Genomic DNA, 230 nt, shown 5'->3' on the forward strand with positions numbered 1-230 from the left:
TCTGTTCTAGTTCTGTTCTAGTTCTGTTCTAGTTCAGTTCTAGTTCAGTTCTAGTTCTAGTTCTGTTCTAGTTCTGTTCTAGTTCTGTTCTAGTTCTGTTCTAGTTCTATTTTAGTTCAGTACTAGTTCAGTTCTGGTTCTGTTCTAGTTCTGTTCTAGTTCTGTTCTAGTTCTGTTCTAGTTCTGTTCTAGTTCTGTTCTAGTTCTGTTCTAGTTCTGTTCTAGTTCTG

This window comes from Lucilia cuprina, chromosome 3, assembly GCF_022045245.1.
Source record: "Lucilia cuprina isolate Lc7/37 chromosome 3, ASM2204524v1, whole genome shotgun sequence".
Taxonomy (NCBI): Eukaryota; Metazoa; Arthropoda; class Insecta; order Diptera; family Calliphoridae; genus Lucilia; species Lucilia cuprina.